The sequence below is a fragment of the Epinephelus moara genome, chromosome 24 (assembly GCF_006386435.1).
Source record: "Epinephelus moara isolate mb chromosome 24, YSFRI_EMoa_1.0, whole genome shotgun sequence".
Lineage (NCBI taxonomy): Eukaryota > Metazoa > Chordata > Actinopteri > Perciformes > Serranidae > Epinephelus > Epinephelus moara.
The window spans coordinates 25,509,748-25,515,747 of record NC_065529.1 but is presented as its reverse complement, the minus strand read 5'-3'; the positions used below and the strand labels follow the sequence as shown (position 1 = coordinate 25,515,747).

At 42.6% G+C, this 6,000-nt stretch overlaps 1 protein-coding gene across 2 annotated transcripts in view; it reads left to right on the top strand.

The window, feature by feature from the left end:
* The first annotated feature begins 597 nt into the window (after positions 1-597).
* Positions 598-6,000, top strand: part of col7a1 (collagen, type VII, alpha 1) — a 79,571-nt gene continuing 74,168 nt past the window's right edge. For both annotated transcript variants that reach the window (XM_050038254.1, XM_050038255.1), the window contains exon 1: positions 598-922. The gene's annotated coding sequence lies outside the window, so the exon portion shown is untranslated. The remainder of the gene's footprint in view (positions 923-6,000) is intronic.

Below are 6,000 nucleotides of genomic sequence, written 5' to 3'. Positions count from 1 at the left end.
TCATTCTACTTAACTTAGACCTGTTGTCCTCATTCGTGGACACTTTTTGTGACATCTAGTGGTAGTAAGAACACAATACACTAATCCATGTAAAAACAAGATGGCGGCCATCTCTGCCAAGTCAGTCTGCAGCCGATCCTGACACAAAAGTGGACAAGGTTCAAAACCTGATCACATTTTATGGTTGAAACGTGTTTATTTGCAAAGATGATAATATTTGTAGTTTGATATGGCAACAAATTTGACCAATTTTAGCAACAGTAACAAGGCAAAACACTGTTAATTAGCATCAGCAGGTTAATTTGTAGATTCTTTTTTTATTTTTTATTTTTTTTATGTCTGCATGCATTTTTTTTGTATTTTCGCTGTCAACCCCAGGCAGCTAAACCACGTGGGCTGACTGTCAATAAAGCCAACCTGCGTGAAATCATGTGACCCCGAGCAGCAGTCCTGTTTTACCTGTAAAAAGTAGCGGAATTATGAGATTGTTTCAGCTCCACATGGTTACACGGGTTGCTCGCAGGCAGGAGCAGGGAGGGACAAGAGGCAATGAGAATGAGGTGGGGAAAAAAAGCAGAAAGGGAGAGCTCAGGACTCTCCTTCAGGCATCCGAACAAGTCTGGACTGTTCTGCTGCCGCTTGTGTGCAGCTAAGACAGGCAGCCTCGGGAATCAGAAACTGCGTTTTACAGTCTCCTGCAGGGATGCAGCGACAGGAGCTCGGTTACTGAGCTTACAGTGGATGATCGTGAGGTTGTCTTGTGCTTTATCTTGTTTTTAAAGCTGTGACACTGCACACGGGTGACTGGGAGTACTACTGTGTGTCCAGACCACTGCACGGAGAGCGAGGGCTGGATATGCCACAGGTGGAAAGGTGAGGAGCGGCAGGCTGTGGCCCCGGTGCACGGAGCAGAGATCCCCAGGTAAGATGAGGCAGAGGCGGAGAGATGAGGTCCAGCGCTGGGCTCTGTGGCTCTAATGTGCATTGGTCTTGTAAATACCGGTGTTACTCGGTGTTTGTGCACAGTGTGCAAGCTGCATTAATTCTATAAGATCAGGGCATAGCTTATTGATATGTCTGCGATATCACACGTGCATATGGATGAAAATTTGGGCATTGATTGCTCTGCATGTATATGCAGATAAGCAATAACTACCATGCTGCACGTATAGAGAGCACTTATCTGAATTGTAGCCAGTGCACCACTCCTTAACCTATTGCTTTCCCTACAGCTACAGCCTTTACTTTGAACAAGACCTAGCAGAACATTCATCACCTCAAGTCACCCTCTCTGAAATTTGATTGTACAATTTGACACCTTCAGAGTATCAGAATCCTGCTGGAGTGATGATAAAAAACTTTGCAATGCACTTTAAATGAAATAATGTCCAACCCCGAGAAAACCTGTAATCATACTCCTTTGCCCTTGCAATCTCTCAGTCTGCATTAGTCTTCATTACAGTTGTTCAGGACAACGGGGGAGTGTACAACCACGCTGACCTTAGCTGAACTCATTTAGTTATAGGGCAATACTCCTGCTACACACCATGATGCTGCACAGAGGAAGGGGGTCTCGCTCCTCCTCTTCCTCCTTTGTCTTTGATTGGTTTCAATTGTCTGTTCCACTGACTTCTAAGTGTATCCATGTCTTTGCTGTGGTTTGGCTCATGCAACAGCAAAAAATCCCCCTATTGACATGGAATTTTTTATTAATGTCTAAAAAAAGCTCCAGCCGGACTGATTAGACTCTTCCTCTCTGCCGCACCTTCGCCCTCCCACTGTCTCTCGCTCATCTTTTCATTCACTGCATTGCTGCAGCTATACTTGGTTAAAGTGTTTGGCGTGCCAGTCTGGAAGTGGAGAGCTCTGGACTGATCCCAAGTGTGTCATCTATGGAGGACTGCAGCTGGTTAGTGTCTGTGTTAGATGTGTTTGATGTTGTTTCCGTCGTCCTCCAGACAACATTCTGTTTAGATCATCATTTTTAAGAGCGACGCTTAAAATAATTTGATCAACAATGGGCATTTTGCAGGAAATGTCTGCAGCCAGATTTTTTTTAAGTGGGTCTGTGTGTATTTCGATTGTTACTGGTGCGTAAATGGCCTTTTAGTGTGTTTATGTCAAATTAAACTAGCTAAATGCCAGGGGATTTTTACTTTTGTCTCCATTCATTCATGTCTTTGAATGAGATTGAGATAACCCATTGATGAATCCGGTTATTTCCTCGATTTATTCCATCTGGCTTTTGTTAATAGTAATGTGAAAGCTTGTGAAATAAAAGGAGGATAAGATCAGGGCTTCTTTTGAAACATGTTCCAACAAGGGGTCATAGAAAAATTCAAAAGCTGACTGTTTTTAGTACTTTTGTTTAGTTTGGATGAGACAGACTGATAATCCCTTAATAGCAGATGTGAGCGATGCTGTACTTGACCTCAGGGTAGAGGTCAGAGGTGACAGGATCAGTCTATCCAATTTGTGACTCCCAGACAGCCTCAGAGTGAGGCTCTAATGTTCTTGCTACCAGCCGTTTTTTGGCCACCAAGAACACAAAATCCTGGTGTGAGCAAATTTGCAGGAGTCTCTGTTAATTAACTGTGACACCCCGCCCTCCTTTGACCCCACCACCCCCATGTCCACTTGTGTCACTCTCTGTCCCTGATGACTGATGTTCTGCTCAGGGAGCTTACACAATCCTGCACTCTGTCACATTGCAGTGGCCTGTGGCCCGCCGCCCCCCCTGGGAGAATGGCATCTCTAACTAAACCACAACTCTGTGATCCTGCCTGAGCCGAGCTTTCAGAAAGCACAGCACAGTCTCTGTACAGCTCCCACCAGAAGCTCTGGGATGAGTCCTAATCTCTTTCTTCCTGTGCCTGAAAAGTCCTTTTATTCTTCTGTCATTGCTTTTTGCATACAAGGTTGTTTTTTTCCCACACTAAGTCCTCACTTGATTCCTGTTGAGGATGGTTCTAAGCAGCACTTTGCTACTAAGACATTGACCTTTTAACCCTGTGTTAGGTTTGATTCCCAGGTGGCCTATAGAGGGTGTGGCCATACCCATAAGCCAGTTACTTCATCCTTTAAAAATTCCAGGTGTGGAGGCCACGGTAGGAATGCACTTGATGAGTATCTTTACATATGCTGTAATAAAAAAGGAGTTTATCAGAGGAAGTGGGATCCTCCCACAATTGGCAAGTGGTCTAGCCCGGTGCATTATTTCAACAATTATTTGAAAATATATACCAACAGGGCTGCATGTACTCACAGATTAGAATAGAGCAGGGTTTGTGGGTGTGTTGTGGGAGTGGCAGGAAGGGGAAGAACTCTGTTTTTTGTGATACGTTTACTGACACTTCTTTTAGTTGTCAGCTGGTGTTTTTTAGTACTCTGCGTATCATTAATGCCCTTCAATTATGATCTGCTAAGTGAGCCAAGATGTAAGTGCTCAGAATAAACTGTGGGTATAGACTCTGGTTTCAGCACCTGGCTGATATAACGAAGCCACAAATAAACATGGTTTCATTAGATTCCATACAGGAAACAGAAAAATAACATCAAAGGTGAGCATGCAGATGTGGCTCATCAGGAGCTAATTGTACATAATTTAATTTTATAGGTGCAGAAGTCTTAGAATAAATCCTTTGAATCTTTAAAAGGGAAAGGGGCATTACATTTGGTTCATATTAAGCGTAATGTGTGTGCTGCGTGTAAGGGACAAAATCTCTGAAGCTGTTGGGTTTGTGGGCTCTGCATCTTACAGCGGGAACAAACAGTTATGGCTCATTATGAGCCTCTGGCTTCAGGCAGTGTCTGAAAGTTTTCATTCTTGAACAAATTAAAAGAGGAAAAAGCCAATGGATTCCAGTGTCTATTTTCGGCTATGCAAGTATTGCTTTACTTTGTGTACTACATACTCAATATACAATGTATGAAGTACTCAAGTATTGTCACATAAAGACCCAAGTCCTCCTAAATCTTTAGCACCATAACTTTTAAAGGAATAGTTCAATATTTTCTTATACTTTCTTACAGGGGATAAAGGCCTTTGTACACCGATTACATATGGGTTTTCTAAATATCTGTTACCTGATAAAAATCATTAGGCACAGAAACCTTGAAAACTGAGTCCAATTTGTTGCGGAAAATTTGCAATATGAGATAAAATGGAGAGACACATTAGCTTCCTTGCATCTCTCCACCAGAGGTACCCCCCCCTCTGGCTGTTGCCACTCTCTGCCCACTAACAGGCTGAGCTGTCCTCCCTCTCTGTCTCCACACTGTCGCTCTCGCTCTGTGTGCAGTCCTCATCCTCTGTTACATCCTCCTCCTTGTCATCATCATCATCATCACCTGTTGAAAGTGGGCTATCTGAGTTATGAAATGATATTGTGCACCCTGTTCTTCTCTCTTGTTGTGAATGAATATGTCCTGCAGATTACGCCACATTTTCTGTACTGCTTCTTTGTCAAACATCTCCAGGCTTTTGTTGTATGGAAGAAAAAATTGAACCTGTTCCGGAAACTTTAATGGTGGAGGAGAGTTTCGGAGTCAGTGTGTAATGTGACTGACATAACATGAGGATGTATTTATTTTTAAAAAATGCGATAATTTTGGACAAAAAAAAAAAATAGACTAGAGCAAAAATAGAGCAGAGGCCTTCATATGCACATGTGTGAGTGTGTGTGTGTGTGTAATGTTCTGCTCTGTGTATCTATGTTGTTTCTGTTCGTAACCTGCCAAGGGACTGCAGATGCAAATTAGCTTTAAGCTAAATCTGGTGCAATACATCAAATGGCAACATTTATGTTTAATATTGTACATGGTCCCTTTACAAATAAACTAAACTAAAATAAAATAAATAAATATTAGACGATTGATACCACTCATTTCTGTGGGTAAATGTATTTAGCCACAACCAGGAGACATTTAGCTTAGCTTAGCATAAAGACTGCAGACAAGGGAAAATGGCTAGCGTGGCTCTGTCCAAAGGTAACATAATCCTGCTGACAGCACCTCTAAAGCTCACCATTTAACATGTTCTTGTATCTTGTTGTTTGAAGCTGGAGTGGGGAAGTTTCTTCTCCCCCCTCAAGCAGTGAGAGATTTTACATAAATACTGCAGGTGAGCTTGACACATCTCCTCCGCCCCAAGGAGAGCTTTCCTCAGGTCTTTTTGACTTTAATCCTTGAAGGCTGAGTGTCTTTTCTATCTAAACTTCTCTTAAACACTTTTAGGATTTTCCACCATACTCCTAGCTGCTGCGCCGTTGCTATGGTCTCTCCGCCCTTCCTCTCCTCTGTAGCTCTGATTGGTTGACATAACACTTTCGGTGTGCAAGCACAGGAAAGTCGCAGCAGACACCAGAAACCACAACACCAGTATACTACGAAATACAGAGAGTTTTCTATGGTAGCGATGGGCTTAATTGGCATTGTCAGCACTGTGGGAACTCATCTTTTATATGTAAATGTCCCGCACTCTGGCTTTAATCTAAACAAAACTTAAAGTCCCTGTGCAGTGAAACTGAATAGTTGAGCGGTGTACAGTTACAAGAGGGATTTAAATCAAATCCGTCACATTTGATTGGACCACTATAAAGGGGGCAGGCCTTAAGTTATGTGTGATTCAGAGCTGCAGCAGAATCCACTGTTAAGCAGACTGTGTTGGCTGCACACACACCTCCCTCGCCATTAGATCAGGAGGAGGCTAAGAGATGAATAAACACACATCTCCTCCTACTGTATCTCTCCCTATATTGCTGTTTAGCTTGCTGCTACAACCCATAAAAGGTGAGGTGCAGGATTATATGACCAGTGTGGCTAGCTAGTCGCTCAGAGTCTCATTTAATTTTGTTGAACTTTTGTAAAGGCCCCTTAGTGCATAACGAGTCATCAAACATTTGAAACCATTTTACCTGGTTTTACAGAAAGAGCAAAGACAGGGATTTTGATGTTAAAAATACAAAAAAAAAACCACTGATTTTTTTGGACAGTTAACAG